This window comes from Bombus vancouverensis, chromosome 15 (genome assembly GCF_051014615.1).
Source record: "Bombus vancouverensis nearcticus chromosome 15, iyBomVanc1_principal, whole genome shotgun sequence".
Taxonomy (NCBI): domain Eukaryota; kingdom Metazoa; phylum Arthropoda; class Insecta; order Hymenoptera; family Apidae; genus Bombus; species Bombus vancouverensis.
Window position 1 is genome coordinate 6,042,519 of NC_134925.1, and position 18,877 is coordinate 6,061,395.

General features: G+C 38.9%; 2 long non-coding RNA genes across 3 annotated transcripts in view; both read left to right on the forward strand.

Annotated features, from left to right (window-relative positions):
• The window catches only part of LOC117157303 (uncharacterized), a 125,017-nt gene extending 115,193 nt beyond the window's left edge, over positions 1-9,824 (forward strand). The window contains exon 4 of the long non-coding RNA XR_004464252.2: positions 9,698-9,824. This is a non-coding gene — a long non-coding RNA (uncharacterized LOC117157303). The remainder of the gene's footprint in view (positions 1-9,697) is intronic.
• A 1,248-nt stretch (positions 9,825-11,072) lies between these two features.
• Positions 11,073-16,033, forward strand: LOC143303678 (uncharacterized). Of its 2 annotated transcripts, XR_013060208.1 has the most exons (3): positions 11,073-11,595; positions 13,386-13,665; positions 14,762-16,033. It is a non-coding gene; the product is annotated as an uncharacterized LOC143303678 (long non-coding RNA). The 2 variants fall into 2 exon arrangements; XR_013060207.1 differs by having other exon boundaries at positions 11,073-13,665.
• Positions 16,034-18,877: the final 2,844 nt, after the last annotated feature.

Below are 18,877 nucleotides of genomic sequence, written 5' to 3' on the forward strand. Positions count from 1 at the left end.
TTTAAACGACTCACGGGGTGCAGTAGAGCTTCATTTGTTATTTGAACTTGTCAGCAGTTGAAATTTTGTTCACACAAAATGGAAAAATGATATTTTTCGTTGTAAGCTGATCTAAATTGAACTGTATCTAAAGCTACTTGTTAAACTGATCTGTCGTATTGATCGCCGCAATTCTAGATTTGCAACTTCCAACATTTACTTGCCGCAAACTCATAACTGTCATAACTGAGAAAGCTTACTGATACTGATAGCTTGCAGTTCGTGATTTGCAAAATTCCTTTAATGATACTATTTCATTTTGCGTCGTTGGGATATTTATATCGTACAACGTTGCTATCCAACAAAACAGTCGTATTTTCTCAGAATCCTCTGGCGCGTCACGAACAAAGAGATACCATCCCCTCGTAGCAACTTCCCTTAACGCAATACGACTTATCCGCGCGATGTACGTACGTCCGCTCTGGCGCACCCTTGTCTCTACAGACTTTCACATTCTAACTTGCTCGTGCACGAGGCCCATAAATTCTTATTAGCGATTAGCCCATCCGAAATGTAATAACGCCGTGCCACTGGATGTATCATTAGTCGATGATAGACGACGCGTTGCGCAATTAACAATTACCTGGCGAGTTGTGTTGCAGCCGTGAAACGAGATTCGCCGCGTTCGGTAATGTAAATTAACGGATTACGGCTCCGTGATCCTAAGGAAAAGTGAATCCAGTGATTGAAAGCGTTACTCAACGAGCGACCAATGAAAGTCTCTGGATGGTGAAGGGTTCGTTCATTGAATTTCGTTAGCGCACCTCGTTGGAATGTATTTTGTAGTCGAAACAGATTTAAGATTTACGATATGGTGTTATGATATGGATATCCATCATGTCCAGCAGTTGTCCTGTTAAGTTAATACGTGTTCTTAATATACGGGTAATTGAGCGTTTCGGTATCCTCGTGCATGGATATTAGGGTCTCCGATTCACGTGTACTCGGTTACAGGCACGTGTCTATTAACATATTCATATATTTTAATTCCTGTACATTTTAATATAGAGATAATTGACTACGTAAGGACATTTACTCGAATAATATGGTAAATACGATGTGACAAAACTATCATAAATTTACAAGTAATAACTTAGGATTGAGGGATTTTAATAGGATTTTAACGATTTTAATAGCGATTAGGCAGCCAAGTGCACGCGCATCTACTAAAAATTGTACATATCAAGCTACGAATTATATACCGCAGACATGTATTTCATCCTGCTACGTTCTCCCAAGTATTTTACATTCAATCGTGCTTTCATCGTTAGAAAAACTTTTTAGTTTGGAGAAAGTATAGAAGAATCGTTTGAACGTGGGATTTTCTTTAAAACATTTAAAGTGATTTCGTTGGGATTTTTGTAAAATGTCGAAAGCATTTCTTCGTGGTAAAATAAGAACGAGATTGGAATAAAAATTCGAAATCCGTAGCAGGATTAGATACACATACGAGATAGAGACCTCTAATTTATACGATATTTTCGTTTTATCTCGCTCGTAAAATATATCGTGAAGTTTATAGAAAAACCTATGGAACACCCTGTACATTCTAGTATACTTTCTAAAGCATTCGTATCTTAATAATTAGCAGAAATCAAACACGCTTGGCTACAACATTTATCATTCGCAATTAGCCTGTAACTCGACTAACTTAGTCTTGACATTTACTTAAAGCGAGGCTGGTATGAAATCACGGCATAAATCTCAAAATAAACGGGTATCGCGAGATGTGCAAGAAAATATAAAACAAACGTAAAGACTCGATCTCGGCGCTGTTATTAAATTAGATGCCATTAAGCGAATAATAATTACACGTAGCGACGAGTCGAACGTCTCACTTAAGTCGCCGCGAGTTTCAAACCGCGAGTTTTGAACCGCGATCCTTCTTCTCCTCGTGCGTATAGTGTTTCGAAAGCTTCGATATCTCCCGAGGACGCAGGGGAAGAGAGAAGTAATTATAAGCGCAGCGTTGCATTAATGTGCGCCGTCAAAGGCGACCGCCTGTATAACAAATCCGTTCTTGCGCAATTGACGCCAGTCCGCCCACTTTTTCACGTCATTTTGCCGCCGTTCCACGCCACGCAAGTAGTCTAGATCAATATTCTACGCGACCATGAAATAGGACAGTTGAAAGTTATCCATGTTGTCGCTCTTTTTGCATGGCGTCGCTGTTTAGCAATAATGTTTATGTTTTCTGGCTCTCCTTACGCAATAATTAATAACCTATCGATAGACCGCGGATTCTTATGCAAATTTTGTCTGCGTATTTTTGAGAATATAGCTACTAAATATTATAGAAAGCGCTACGCTTTGCATATTTTTTCAATAGCACGTGCATTCTACGCGCAAATACACATTTCTACAAGGAAAAAAGAAGAGCGAAGAGATCGATTCACCAATCGCTGAACCAACGAATGTACGTCATTTTGAACGAATTATTAATTAATAATTTACGAGAACAACATCAATCAAAAGGAGTTTTTCCTTATTCCACACCTTACTTGCCGAAGCAAAGGAGAAAAATAAGAACGACCATCGAATATTCGTCTCGTCGATCCCTGATCAATTAAAAACTTTCACTGGCCGATTCGAAGGATCGTCTCACACAAGAGCGTCGTTTCCAAGAAGCCTCTCCCAATGAGAGTCCCGAGAGAAATTGCATGCTCCTGTTACGTCGTCGTCGCACCGAGATACTATAAGGTGCTCTTCCAACACGGCAAAAATACTACCTAAAGGAAACAGGAACATTGAGAAAAACCGTGGCAGGACGATATAATCGGTCGTTTCGGGGATCGTCTCTTCTTATGCAGCGATGCGTTAACACGACATTTTGTATCGAGCACATTGAGATATTGAGAGGCAAGATTCGATCGCGTCTCCGGTTAGAAGGAATGGTTAATCAATCGGAAGTGATCGATGATGTCGAACGGGGGACGAGCAGCGTTTCGATTTGTGACGAGCAGGAAGGAAAGTTTTCGGACCCGATGCCGTACGAGCGTGCAACGATACGAAGGCGAAACGATTCCTTTCGTGCAGCGAACCGTTTAATTCGTTTCGCGTTCGGTATGCGCGTGTGACGCTTGAGCGCGGGCGCGCCAAACGGATACGCGTGTCCGCGGTAATTACAGGTTACGGGTAATTGTTAATTAAAACGCTGGAGCCAGGGGCGACGATGGAGCCAAGGATCAGTGGCGGAGATCGCGAACGTTTGCAGGCCTTCTACTCGTTCGTGGCGCCAGACTGTGTTATGGGACACGATGTTGATGATTAGACTGCAGATTTTTATGCATCTATGTATGGGAAGCTTAAAAATGCAGAAATGCGCAGAACGCGTATACCGTGCGAAAATATATAAAATATCGAAAGGAGAATGTTCGTTAATCTTTCGTTTCGTAAATCTTTATTTAGGTTCTGTTCTTTGGTGTTTGAGAGCATGCTATCGTTGATAAGCATCCGAAGATTTTAGTAGATTTTTTTGTAAAATAATAATTAATAATTTTAATACTTATATATTAAATATATATAGAATAATTTTATACTTGGATTTTAATGGATCAATGTGTTTTCCTCTTCTTCTTAAATATTTATCTATTTATTTATTTATTCATTTAAACAGAAAATAATAATAAACCTTTTGTATTTAATGTATTTAATGAATTTAATGTATATTATAATTAATATATATATATATATATATATATATATATATATATATATAGATACACACACACACACACATATATCGGTTAAAAATATGAAAATGAAAACAACTTAAAGTATACGTTCCAGCGAGTGTTTTCAAGAAACTAAGGTTTGCCCAAATAGATCTATCTTCTCGTGAAAGGAGTTTGTATGATTTAGCGCACGATTGAAACAATTAAAATAACCATAAGTCGTGCGGTGTTGATTAGAATAGAACAAATTATTATTTCTAACGCATCGTGAAGGAACATAAAGAGAGAACTGGCAAATATAAAACAGGGAATGATACTCTTGATTATCTTACTTAGGAATAAGACGTCAAACATTACCCTCCTTTTGCTCAGTGTCTGTAAATTTAAGTTATTGGGAATTTCATCATAATTAGGAGAGAATAGCGGCATAGATTGACCACCATGTCTGGCTGCTAGCCTAAAGAATTTATGCCGAACTTTCTTTATGTCATCTATGTGAGAAAAGCAATAAGGAAACCACATGAAATAGCCATATTCTACAATTCATGTAAAATCAGTCCGATTATTTGACAATAGAAAGAGTATTAGTATAGCAAAAGAAATGCAAGAACTCTGTATGAATATTCCACCAATGGTATCAAACTACCCGTTCTTCACGCAATTTCCACGAAAAGACAGGAGGACCAGAAAAATCAGAAATCTGGCAAGAACAAGAAACCGATTCATTTCTCGAATCTCACCTCGATTACGTCAAACCATGACTCTGATTTCGTTATACGGCTCGCATAAACGTATCACCAGCTGCGAATTCACTTTCATCGTTTCATTTGTTTCCTTTCGTAGCTTCTCGACTCACCGGTGGGAGTCAACGAAAGACAAGCTTGGCGATTGTTCGATTACTAGAGAAAGTTGTCCGAATAAGAAAAAAAAATGGGATTGGTTAAAAGACAAAACGAAGATAAAGGAAAATAAACGAGACAATTTAGCCGATCCTTTGTTCATGAAGCGCTCCTACGTTCGACTCCACGAACGATCTTGTTCGATTTCGGTTACGAATTCGTCAGCGTCGGTAATAAACGATTCCCATGGCCACCGGCTAGCCAAGAAAAGAAACCAATGCCGATTAATCGATCGATCGTTATAAGTGCCGCGATTTCGTTAATTGCGTCCGTTTGTGCTTCTTGTAATTACTTTCACCGAAGGTTGAGAGAATTTTAATCAGAATTCTGCTTTAGAGTGGTTCGAGAACGTATGACGCGTTCGATTTTTCTGCAGGGAAGAATCGTGTCGAGGATTAGCCGAGCAAAGCAATTAGGAAGTTGAACATGTGTCGTGGCCACCGGTTTAGATTGCCATCACTGGCAAAAGATATATTGAAGATGTTCTCATGGAGAAGTTTTTGTGTTATTCGCTTGATTATTCGTTCGTTAAAGAGGAAGTCCGTATTCAGACCTTGTTAAGATGATTTATTGCTAGCGAAATTTGTAGTAATTAGACGCAGTGTTGTGTAACGCGAAGGTTTTTCCTCAAACCTGTACTCAGATTTGTCGTTTCTTAATTATCATGAATTTTTTAATTTATGCTAATAATAATTAGTTTTTTTATTCCTCGTCGAAATAACAAACTGTAATTGACCGTAATTTCTCTCCCTCGAGAGAGTTTAACTTTATGCTTTTCGGTTTTTATCGAGTGCTGAAAACTTTGGGCAATTAAAACCTCTCGTATTGAAAACGAATTAAATCGAAACATTGATGTCTTTTTGTATTAAAAAATAATTAAAAGGCATTTTAATCTTGACTCATAGATTCAATGTATTAAGTGCGACGTAATTGAAAGATAGAAATAGAAAGTTGGTATAATTACGAACGACGACCTGAAAAATAATTGGAGGGAAGTTAGATGAATACTATGACTAAAAAAAAATATTGATCAATCACGGGTTTTTGCGACGAAGAGTTAATGAACGTAGCGAAGATAAACGAGATTTTCGTTGCTTTTTACACGATGCCCGCCAATTTCTTTCATCGACGACGTCTAATTTAATATGAAGTTAGAGCTTGAAACAGAAAGGGAATCAATAACGCTGTCAGCTTCGAGGTATTGAAAGCCTGATGACCATTACATTTTTGTACATTAGAGACGCGTAGGTAATTAAAAATTAAAAAGAGATTGAGGTTTTTATTAAGGAACTTCATTATTTCGATTAGTCGTCGCGCCTTCTTCTTAACAAATCAGAGTGTGATACTCTTATATATGAAACATTCTGTTCAAGATATTAGTATCTCTGTAAAAGGTGTTGGTTTCGTACTAAATTTTACTCGCTATCGGTTCATTGAAGATTTTGAGGGATTTTAAATCAAATTAATTTCATACAGTAACTTTCGCATACTTTTTATCACTTACTCTGTGTGTTATTTTAACAATACATACATGTCGATACATTTATATGCACCTTTCTATCCCAAACAAATGATCCCAAATGTTACGTATCTAACTATCGAATATAAAATAATTCTTGACGCAGACAATTAGCCATAAGAATATTTTTGCATTATTTATCGCCACGAAACTTTAAATAGAATTTAATGCATAATTCAAAAGAGAAATTTTCAATACGAAACAATAACAAAATTAACATGCCATTCCATTTGAGAAGATGACGAGTAGACTATGCTTAAATGTTCCTCGAAAATATATTGCACCGACTGCACTGACTAACTTTATAAAATAATAATTAAAATCTGTTTGAAATATCAGCAGAAAGATATTCGTCTGTGCGCGACATAGAGTGGAAAATTCCAGGAATTACTGAAATTCCGTAGTTTCCCAGAGGCGAAAAGAAACGTGGGTGAAACGAGGGGGCGACGCAGATGGCGTTTCCTCGACGCGCTCGAGAGAGAAAGGAAAGAAGAAAAACGGAGGCTAAGAAAGATAGATAGTCGGGCGAATAGGTGGAAAGAGAGAGGCGAGATAACTGGCGCCAGCGCTAATAATTTCATAGTAGGTAGCCGTTGCGAAGGCATGCGCACGGCCTCCTAATCGCTGCTATCGTTTAATCGCTCGAACGTATACGATCGACAGCCACGAGTATACCGCACCAGGAAACGTAGCGCAAAAACCGGCGCCAACAACGATCTATCTTCGAGATCGGTTTCGCGCGAAAAGTCGCGCGCCGTGCGTGACGCTCGTGCATTTCAAAACAATTTTCCGTATTAATATTTAATATCCACTCACACCTTCGACCTTGCGATTGAATTAAGATTTAAATTATAGGATTGACATTCTGAGTTTTCTAATTTCATTTAGAAACTTATTTCATGGAATCATGATTAGAAACGTGCATTAATGTGATATTCGTGATGTCATAATTATGTTATTAATGTATATTACGCATATACGCAGTATATTATGAAGTTATAGTGATCAATTATGGTGGTAAATCAACGGTAATAATTTATTGTCATTAGATTTTTTTAAACGAGTTTCACCTTCGATCTCGTTCATTTCAAATTAACTGCAAGATTCTCAACTTATCTGTTTCATTAATTTATTACCTTTTGGAAAATACAAATGTTTTACAATGAATAGCGAAATTCTATTTTTCGATCTCTAAATTGTTGTACAAAGCTCTCAGCTTATTTATCAATTTTCCTATCTGCTGAAAAAATCAAAGTTCCTGCAAGTTTTCACGGCATTAATCTATATGGAGTATATACGATAGTTTTTTAATTCAACGAATCTTTCCAATTCACATTCATCTTTACGTATATTTTCTTTCATAACAACGTTTTAGGCATTGTACTAAATTCAACCATTTTATTACGAGACTCGCGTAAATGTTTACGGGAAGTACACAGGCTGCATTTTTGTTTAGCGAGGTCAGTCATAAAATGAAGTTTAGACAGACCCTCTGACCACTGTGGTTGAATGAAAACTGCGTATCATCGTTCAAAAATAAAATCCAAGTCGCGAAATAACGTAGAACAGGCGTCGAATGCGTCAATTACGAGGATTTTCAAACTCTTACCGCATTAAACTTCGTAAATTAAATTTATGTTACTGCGTTAAACTATATAATATAATCTACGTTGATACACTGAATGTGCTTTTATTTTCAATCGAAATTAACGTTAAACTTCTTTCCATGAGATAAAAGTAGTACTATTACTTTCTCATGAAAACAGCATTTTTTTTTATATTGTATAAAATAATTCTCGTGTTAATAACAAGTTTATTAAGCAAACTGTAATCTCTGAATGTCATTACGACGTTAACCTGCAATAATAAATTACATAAATATGTACTCTAATTTTACGACTTACGTTCGATACAAAGTAGAAACCGGACAAATTTATGAAGCAACTTAATCTAGATCCAAACTACATTCAATTTATATCTCCCTAATAAACATCCGAGCTAATCAATCAAGCAAACCAAACTCCATAAAATACCACGAACAACGAAACAGGACGAGGCGTGAATCGTAAACGCGCGTGTTTGCAGATTCTCGTGCCTTCTCTCGAGTCCTCTCGCGTTTTCTAGCGATCGCGATTCGTCCCCGCAAGGAATCGTCAACTATAATTAACATACTTTTTTGCATGCTGCCCACGGGAGCCGGTTTGCCGTGAAAAAAATCACGGTAATTAAATTACCGAATAAAACATCCGCATCTTCTCTCCTCTACGCGAAAAAAGAGCGCAAATCGAGCGCACCAAGTCAGGCTGCAAGACGTGTCACGCGAACAGCGGAGAGGGGCCAATAAAATCACACGTCGATTCCTCCTGCTCCACATAACGAAAACCCTCGTTTTGCTCGTTTGTTCGTATGATAGCAACGGACGTTTCTGGAAAGACGAAAAAAAAAAAGAAAATAAAAAAAGAAAGGAAAAAAAGTCGATCATTCGCTTTACACGCCGCCGTACGATTCCCGCGAAACTAGGATGACGACGAAGCGGAATCGTGATCGCCTGTAATTGGAATGCCATCCGGGCGGCGGCGGTCGATTGATGAACGACGAACGGACCGGCTGTGGATAGTTATCGTGCATCTTCCTCGCGAGCGTAGACGCGAACTTGCACGCAGGAACGCGTGTACGAACCGAGTGCAGAACCGGGCGAACGTTGTTCAGGCTACAGGATCGTTCAATAACGGTGTTTGTACCGTGCAACGGTGGAAAAAAGTCACCCGTATAGATGGAATATTTAGCGATCGATTTAAATTTCTTTCTCTGTATAATTTTCGTGATTTTACTTTGGTGATTTACGAAACACGTTTCTATGCGTGAGGCAGAGCCATATTAGATAGTGGATGACACGACCAGTCCAATTAGGTTCACGAAGATCCATGATCTACACGCACGCGTGATAATTAGATACTATTAAGTCGATTAGAAAGTGAATATGTACTTTTGCGACTGCGATGCGGTACAAAAGCAATGCCATTTGTACTTTTGCAGCAGCGTTGACAATTTTCTAAGTGTTCTGCAGATATAGTAGAAAAGAATTTCGTTGAGAATTGTTCTTGTTCAAAATTGTCGATAAAATAGCGTACCAATGGGAGAGGAAGGAAGTAATTTTTTTGCAAATAAAGCTGATTAAAAAGTAACGTGTTTCAATTCAATGGGATTGATTCACTTTGTTACGGACTTTCAAACGAAAAAGTGTACTGTGCAGAAATAGCGATGCTGGACATTTTTGTTAATTCTACCAATCTTAAAGACAAAAGTTTCATGTAAAATCACATGGGAAAACATACGAAAGCAGGAACGAAACTATAGCATTATAGAAAAATAGTGATCATTTGTTTCTTTTTTTTTAATTTCATTTTACACGATAATAAGAGACTTCTTAGGTTTTTATATCTTCTTAAATTTGTATGCTGCATAGTCTACGAACGTAGTGTAACGAGTAACACATATACATATCAGTAAATGTACAGTGACGCGCAAGGAGAGTGTGTTACAACGTTGTCATTACTATGTTACAGCTTCTTCCGCTATTAAAAGGAAAGTTTTATGCGTGATCCTGCGTAAGTTCACAGACAGGAAAGCGTATAAACGCGACAAGAACAGCGCCGAGCGTTTATACAGGAGAAACTACAGCGCCCTCCAAAACAAAGGTCTGAAATCTAAATTCTTCCACTTTCTTGTAATTTCCCTCGTTATTAGTGGAAAATTTTCAGTGGATCTATCCAAATTTACGTGTAGCGAAACACTGATGCAGCTACCACACTACAGACTACAGATACTAAAACTACAGCAATTCAAACGCGCGAAAATAGAATGCACAAGAATAAGTGAGATTATGGGAAAAACCAAACGATCTCTTATCCTTACTTTGTTATGGCCCTTTCCGCTATTACGAGCAAGTTTTGCTTTGATTCTGCCTAAATCCGTCTGCAGAAAAGCATACAAACGTGACAAGAAGAACAACGTACGAACGAACGTTTACGGACCTATAGAGCCTTTCAAAAACAATATCTCCATGTGTAATAATGTATTTTCTTAAATCCGCGCGAGCTTATACGCGAACTATATGACCACATATACAAATTACAGAGAATTAAATGCAAATTACCGAAACTAGAGGCAAGATACAAAGAAGGAACAAAAGTTAAGGCAAAAGGGAAAAAAGGAGGTTAGTTCTGGTGAGAAAAATAATATCTCCTGGCGTCCCAATTTCCTCAAACCTTCGCGAGCGTATTCGCAAGTCACACCGACGAGTATTATAGAGAACGAAATTAAGTTTAGCGCAACGGGGTTAAAATTCGTACAAAAGACAAGCGACGAAGCGAAAAGAAGGAAAGAAGGTTAGTTTGGGTGGCAGCGCGCGCAAGGCCGACCGCAAAGAACGGTGAGGGGAGGGAACGTTGGATGCACGCGCAAAATAAACGCGGTCTCGCGATCGTATAAATAAAAGCGTGGTGGCGCGCGTGCAGCGGAGATCTCTTGCTGGCGCGCGCGTACGCCCGGTGTGTCGCTTTGGAATCCAGTTTGCCGGCAGTTTTTGCAAAACTCCCGGCGGCGTGCACGTCCGGAGCACTGATTCCTGGACAACGTGACGCAATTATGCAACGTGCCACTCTTTGCCTCTCTTCTCTCCGTTCCTCCGTCACCGTTCGATACCATCGCTGACCTTGAGGCCCTCCGAACACCAGGCTGCTCTTCTAGGTGGCCTTGCCCGGTTCATGCGACCACTCGCCGCATCACGACGCGACCCTGGCCTCGGTCTTAGCCTCTAAGCGCCTGCTATATGGCTGGTTATTGAAATAAATCGGCATAACGCCTCGTTCCCGCCCCCTTTATTCCGATTTCGTCGTATAAAACGATCTTACCGTGCCTTCGAGTGAAACGACGCATCATTCTACCAGGGGATTAAAAGAACGAACGCAACCAGGGGATAAACGCAGCGTGGAATTCGGCATTTATCCGGTATTTACGCTTCGTACACCGATAACATACGTAACAGTTCGGTGTACGGATTTCTCGGACACGCTAACGGGCCAAACAAGCTAATTTAATCGATCGTCCAAACGCTCGAAGGGTTGTTAAGAACGAGACATTATTATCAACGCGAGACGCGTCGTGCAGGCTCGCGGATTTTTCGACTTATTATTAGCTGACGCGGCGGAATGCTCATCCGCCTTGGACCCCACTCGCTGGTAGGATTCTTTGAGAGGCGTTTTTCTTGTTGGCAATGGCGTCGTAGACACGGCGGATATTATTAAATGCAATTTAGTGAGTCGTTCTTGTACATTGTTGGCGCTTACTTTGGATTATGGCTTGTTTTGTGCTGCACAGTGTCGGAATTAGCTGTTTCTGCATCGTTTGACTAAGAGTCGGGGAAATGCGTACTAAACTGTTTCGTTTGCAGATGTGGAATATGGTTTGTGCATAAGATATTTCGTTCAACCTTGGTCACAGTTGATATCTTTGTTACTTTTGCAGCTTGGAAGAATAATCAAAAGATAGTGATTAAACGTATTCTTGGGTTTTTGAAGACAATATTATAATTAACAAGTTGGTACCTGGTAAAGTAGTACTATTTAACATTTTTATTCTGTCGTCATTCTTTCTGATTGAAATTAAACAATATATTTGCTTTGGATCTTTTAATCGTTACGCTTTTACGCAATCTTTCCCCGTTTTTCTATTGTCTTGCCACGTAACTTAGCTTTACACACGCAGAAGCAAAGTATAGATTATGTAAAAACTCAATCTCACATCGTTAAATAATCACGCTACTAGGAACACAATAAAACTGTACAATAATCGAAACTATAACAATAATTGAAAATATACGCCGGTAAGTTTCCCAATTAAAAAATCTCGTTATTTGCACAATATCAAAATAGCAGTTAAAAAAGGTTGAATAATCCGAACTTACGCAAAACGCCATTAATCATTCGTCGATCAACACATTTGCTACGGCTATTCGCGTGTCTCCGGGCAAAACTTATCCTGTCGTTCGTAGCTGAAATTTAAATCTTATTTATGGTGTCAGGTGTTACTAAAGATATTATTTGACTTTTTAACTGATATAGTTCATTTACAACGGACGCCTAATCGGAAGGTACGCGCACGGCAGAAATATCCGCGGTATTGCCAACAGCAAGGCGCGTTACCATGCAGCAAACGCAATACAGCCTCGCGTTCGACTGCATTGTATGTTAAAGTGTTAATGTATAGCATTACGTGCAAATTACAGGTGACTCGACACGAATCATGAATCTAGAACTGTTAATTTACATGCTGCATGAAGTATCGATCTTGTCGCAGATAGTGGTTAACTGGATTACCTAATGCGATTTTCATTTCTTTTTCCCAGCAATCGATCGTTTAGCATCTTGCGTGAATAACGTAACTTCTTTCGCGATCTTTTTCCGGTTTTCTTTTCATAGCAGCCTTTTTTTCGAATAACAGGGAAATGTTAAGAATATGTTGCAATTTCTGCTGACATTGTTTATGAACTTTATTCAGTAATTATGGGCTAATATAATAAGGTTAATGTATGGTAACTTTTGAATGAGAATAAAAATCGATAACACAATTTTACTACAATTTTAAAACATAATTCTATACATACAGTGGTTAAAGAAATAATTAGCGCACGCTCTTATTTTCCAACGAGTTTTAGAATCTTTTATTAATCAGATTCTACGTTTCACTTTCACAGTATCAAATTTTCGTAGTCGTGTGCAGGTACCACTAAATGATACGAAATATGATATACTTAAGCCTAATTAATCGCCATGTAAACATTACAATAATACAAATTTTATACTACTAATAATATCCCTCGTATCGTACTAGAATATTATAATTAAGAACGTAAAGCATTGCAACATCGTGAGTAGTAAGAAACGTGAGTTAAGGAAACTTGAGAGAATGTAAACTCTCCGCTAAGATATCGTAAATTAATAAACCTTAAATTAATCCTCTTAACCCTCTTGCATCACGTAGACTGTAAATTCATGAAACACGCGATTGGTTACTCTTATAACTATTTATGCATCGTATAAATACACAACAAATAAAATTTAATCTTGCTAACTGTACATAAGTATGCAATCGCAATTGTATTAATTTCGACCGACAGAAATTCGCTTAATTGGGTTTTAACTGAAATTTTGTTTTAATAAATGTTCTTTATACGCAACGCGGATATATCGAGAGAATGATGGTAGCTGGTTTGGCAAATCTATACTTCCTGTGCGGTTACCAAGAGATCTGGCATGAGCCAACAGAGTGGACCTGTCGCCAACGTTAATAAGGCGCCGATATGACGCCAGCGTGCGATTTAAAACACCATTTTCGTGGCACAGGCCGTTATGAGATACCGGTATGCCGGCCGATCCAGACACAGGCAGCTTCTGTTTTCGGCAATGAGGATGTCAGACAAGTTACGACACGGCCAGCAGGTGTTACGACCGGACAGCCAGTTCAGGAGGCCCAGGTATTTCCTCCTTTTTCCTCTCTATCTCTCTTCCTCGTTCGTTTCGTCATTTTTCATTTTCCTTTGATCCGGTTGTAACCAGTCGACCGAACGTGGCTACTGTTTAACTTTTGTCGCGTGTATCGGCGATCACTGATTGCCTTTTCGATTCCAGTTACATTGCTACCATCGCGGGAGGACGCGTGACGACGATCGAATCAAGAAGAAACGTCGCTGTTATCTTTTTAGAAGCATGATTTCGATTTTTAGCAATTTTATTTACTTCGGTCGAAGTTGTTCTACTATTTGGACAGTTGGAATAGTAAATCGGTAATAAACAGTATATATGTATGATATTTCAGATTTAATCAGTGGAAAATGATACTATTTTAAAAGACTTAACAGGATTTGGATATCTGGGTCAATTAGATACATCTTGATACCTTGAATTTAGCACTGCTATAAGTAGTTATGGACGTAAATCAAGAGTGTAGATAGTGTCAACACTGGAATCTTGGATACAGTCATTTTGATTATTCTTGTTTCTTTCTTCTTTATTAATTTTTGTGGCTTTGAGTCTCAGAACTTTGATATTTAATAATCATATTTTTAATGTAATATTATACGTATAATCCTTCATATCTTAATACAAATGAACATTAACATTGTCAAGAACACCTTTCTGTACATTCTTAACGATTACAAAGATAAAATATCTAAATCTACTATTGCAGTTCCAGTAATGCAGATTTATTAATTCCTCATTAATTTCTCATTTCTTATTAATTTCTCAGTGTACTATTCAAGCTGATTCTCCTTTGAACAGAATCCCATTTGCAAGATCATTCTGTCCATTCCCAAACAACTAGCAAAAATTATTTCTTTCTCAGCCCGCCACTGAAACATTGAACGTATCGATTTAATAAAACCTAAACTTGTTATCCAGCCGCCGATTTCCACGTTTCCATAATTCCGTATTCATACAGAAATACGCACCAACCGATCATCTGAAACCAATAAACGCCATACATACACACACAGTACCTTCGATCTTTTATTATGCAGAGAACAAATAAAAAGAATGCTCCTTGCACAATCAGCGACGTCTCTTTTGCAGAAACTCGAACAGTGCCAGGGTGTACGGAGGCTCGCGACTACCAAGTGCATTCTGATACGCGAGGGAAGGTGGAGGAGGCGGCGGAATGGCTAGGATCTCTCTGCGGTCTGCTACATCTATTTATAGCGTACGCCATGCTAATGCATGTGCGCCTATGCACCACGCTAACACCACGTCCCAAGCATAACGGGCTTTTACATGCTGCACTGGATATTCCACGTGGACTCCCCTCCTACGTCGCAGCGCTGCCCCTTTCTCCAAGGATCGCCTGTTTCTCGTGGGCTCCGCCGCCGTTGTCCGCGGAGGTCTCATCCCGGCCATACACGCGTGCGAACGCACGTGCGCCTGTCTCGAAGAGGAACGCACCCAGAGAGCCCGCGTTCTTCGAGATTTATGCACGGGCGCAGGTCCCCCTGTGTAAAAGACGAGCTCGCGCGCGCGTAGGCTTTTCCGGTCACACTGCGGTCAACCTGACTCTTAAAATGCTGTTGAACTCGATTTTTATTGATCCTCTTCACTTCGTCCAGTTCCAAGTATTCTTTTACACGTGGCGAAATAGAGCTGTGCCTGAGAGACCTCTTGCGCGATAATTTACCGAATAATTGTATTTTTGTGGATCGGGTGAGTGACAAGTCGTAGATGACGAAGATTGTTAGGGTTTTACGCGGTTCTTTTTTTTTATTTTATATCGAATAGTATTATAGAAGTAGGATAGACGTAGAATAGGTACGTAATTTCAGTTGATCTATCGCTAAACTTGTTACAGTGACAACTTATTCGCACCGCTTGTAACTTGTGACTTGTACAATTTTGGTGGTAATATCGACCCAAATAAGTTCGGCAAGAGGGCCCAGGCCCGAGGAGTAGTATCTCCGAAGATCTCTGAAGAATATTACAGCTTTTGGTATATAATGTCGTGGACAATTGTTTGAATCAATGCAACGTATTTACATACCTATTGTACGCTTGGTGAAAATCAAACACCTGCTAAGAATTACACGAGGAAAGGACGAATTAATTGACTAAAGAGCCATGCTGTTTCACAAGATACGCAACTATGATGGAAGATGAATGTGGGATATAAATCCACCATAATAAAGAATCGTTAATTTTTATTTTAACAGAATTCAATAAACAACAAAAGATCCTTCGTTTCACAGAACTATGCGAAGAACTATATCCAATAATTTCCTCGCCGTGTTGTATCAAAGCTATAGAGCTTAAAGCAACGAGTTGTTGAAAATAATCAGATTAAAATTGGTATCAAAGGTACACCATAAATCTCATTGATACTTACTACCAACCTTAATCGCAACCAACCAACTTTTTAATTTCTACATCGACTTACTGTTTCGTTCTTCGTCTTTTAAGTTAGGTAGCTCCCCAGAACAAGAGGAACAAGACACACCAAGCGAATTAACTTTCAGTCTTAGTCGGCTGATAAACGGCCTCATATGGGATATCTAAATATCGCGAAGGCTCTAAAAGTCCCGCGCAACCTCGAGCGCGAAATTTACGTTCGATTCGCATCCATCGCGGGCGAATATAAGTGTCGAGGCGCTACGTCTTCTGTGCACCTCGGGCGTTATAACTTCGGCAGTTGTTACTTATAAATTATCATCGCAACAGTTATAACTCATAGATCGTACGACGCCTTATAACTTATAGTCGCGGCCGTACAAGTTATAAACGCGGTACATGTAATTTATATGTTACGTGCTGCCGATGTTATAAAACGTCCGACCGACCAACAAACAGTATTATTCGATACAAGATTATAATACGCGTCCGACAATCGCCCAACGTCCATTTCTTTCTATTGCAACGATCCCGAAGATGCATTTATATCGGAGCTCGTGTCATTTTGCATTTGCGTCTCCATCCGATCGTGCCGAATAAATCGATGCGCGCATCTTTCTGCGCATAACGGGTCACGTGACATTCACTTCGAAAAGAAATTGCCGCTTGATCTTCTCGAACTTTGATGGGTTCGTGCTTTGATTAAAATGTAAAAAGTAATCGTTGACAAATGACGGATTTCGATAATAGTTCTTTGTATATTTTCGTTAAGTAATATTACTCACATCGCAAAATTTAGGGAATGAACATAAAATATAGTAGGGGACGAAGGAAAGTTTACCTAACCTATGTAAGTGATACAGAAAGTAGCACAATTTTATGAAACAGACTGTACATTTGTTAAGAGCAAATGAACAAATATAATATGCATACTACATTTCAGAATAGGCGACTGTCAACAATATGGTGAAAAATATCTAATACAAAAATTACCAATATGCGCATATACGCAAATAAATCACTTGGCAAATTAAACTTTCTTTCGTCTACTACTGCAAATCGTTTATCTATCGTGCAAAAATAAAAATTGCTTCCTGTTACTATGCCAGGAAATTAAAAAGTTTTCAGAGCGATAACGGAGAAACTTCAGAAGCCTGATAGACCAGGAGGAAGTTAATGAACGCTATCCGCCACTATAAAAGCTCCTTCAGTGCCATGATCGTGTGGATGATTTCCGCCATTACGGATATAACAGAAAGAAATGTCGCGACGTTTAATCGACCGATTCGAGCGTTTTTTTACGGAGTATGAAACGAGATTTGCTTTTTCAGACAACGATGACGGTAAATTAACCGATAATGTAGCTTGGTACTGATTACTGGATAGCAATGATGGATGCAGGAGGGGCATCCCTCGAACAGCTCTGTCCTTTACGCTGTACGTCAAGGTCGGTAACCTCAGGACGCCCTCAGGTACTCTTTGGCGCCACACTCTTCGTACTTTTAACGCAGACAAGGTACAGGTCGACTTACCGCGTTGTCCTGCCCTGTTGGTAGTGATGGGTTGTCAAGCACTTCCAATCGCATCGGATACGTGCGTGTGGCGAACAATTCGAAACACTTCGAACAGGATTCGATACGCTAAAACTGCTAAAAGCTTGGAAGTCTTGGAAATCTTAAAAGGCATAAAAGTCTTGGAAATCTTGCAGATCTTAGAAATCTTGTAAGTCTTGGAAATCTTGACAATGTTGAATGTCTTGAAAGTCTTGTAAGTCTTGGAAATTTTGTAGGTCTTAGAAGTCTTGTAAGTTTTGGAAATCTGAAAAGTCTTGAAGGTCTTGCAAGTCTTGGAAAACCTAAAGATCTCGAAAGTCTTGTAAGTCTTAAGTCTGGCGAGTCTCAGAAGTCTTGAAAGTCTTGTAAGTCTTAGAAATCTTGTAAGTCTTAGAAATCTTGTAGGTCCTAGGAATCTTAAAAGTCTTGTAAGTCTTAGAAATCTCAAAAATCTTGCAAGTCTTCAAGATCCTGATTATTCCGATAAAACGTGAAAGCTTGAGGTGTAGTCAATATTTTACAAGCATTCTAAATGCTTTAATCCAAACAGTATGTATCATTGACGTTAAATATTAAAGAGAATTAATTGAGAAAATTTAAGATATCAGAGACGCGAACAACTTTCCAAACTTTCAGTGAAGTGAATCGAATTTTGACAGTCTTGAAAAACATCGATTCGTTTCGAAACTGAGTTTCCAATACCCATCACTGCCTTCTATCACTACCATCGCTTTGTTAACAAACAAAACACCGCGTGCTGGCCTCGAAGGAGCGTCGCGATTCTCCTGGGTTAGAATCCTTCGGGGAAGGAGCTGCCTAGGATTTATACGAGGGAGGTTGAAGGAATACACGCCGATGGTAATCGATGTATACGATCTCGAGGAGAACGTCGATTATACCTGGCGATCGAAGTAATTTGATTAATTTTCCAGTTGTTAGGTTAAGTATTATCGCTGCTGATATCTTCGCGTGATTAATGTTGGTATTGTTGAAGTTGACTCGTGATGAGGTTAGATTCGCGATAATTCGAACGATGCGCGATTTTTGTCGATCGAGAATGATTTAGGTGGGAAAAAGGTGCAATGCGCTTTAGGAACAGAAGATGAATAATAGCCAGGATAGTTAAATTAAAGTTTGGGAGGATATTTATGAAGATATTTTTATAGCGTGCGGAATACTACGAGGAAGAGATGGAGATCTTATAATTGGGTTTTCATATGTATGCTTTATGTAAGTATCTATTAAATTACTGTCATGGTTTTCT